This window comes from Sinocyclocheilus anshuiensis, unplaced genomic scaffold (assembly GCF_001515605.1).
Source record: "Sinocyclocheilus anshuiensis isolate Anshui unplaced genomic scaffold, SAMN03320099.WGS_v1.1 scaffold975, whole genome shotgun sequence".
Taxonomy (NCBI): Eukaryota; Metazoa; Chordata; class Actinopteri; order Cypriniformes; family Cyprinidae; genus Sinocyclocheilus; species Sinocyclocheilus anshuiensis.
Genome location: NW_015547693.1, coordinates 535,873 through 536,312, shown reverse-complemented (window position 1 = coordinate 536,312; position 440 = coordinate 535,873).

Below are 440 nucleotides of genomic sequence, written 5' to 3'. Positions count from 1 at the left end.
CTGCCCTCAAACACAGAGAGTGCGCGAAACGTGTCTCTCCTCTAGCTCAAAGTGTGCGCGCTCAAACTGTGTCCTGTGCACTCGCAAATCTCTCTATGCTCATGCGCTAGATATTATTTTCTCACCCGAATTAAGCATTGTCAAAAGTTATCAACGAATCAGATTTCAAAGATGGATCTGTAATTTCTTTACAATTTAATACTACTTAGTAATAATCAAACATTAAAAATCAATTGGGTGCTTGGATGATTTGGAAATAATCTAGTTTAACAGTTTGGTCAAACCTCTCTGAACGACTTATCTAAACACAAACAAAAAAAAAACAAATGAAGTTATTGTAGTCATATGTATTGGTGGATATATATATATTCCCTAAACCGATACTTAAGATTTGGAGACCAAATATAACACTATAATGAATTTCTCGTATTTGTCATACA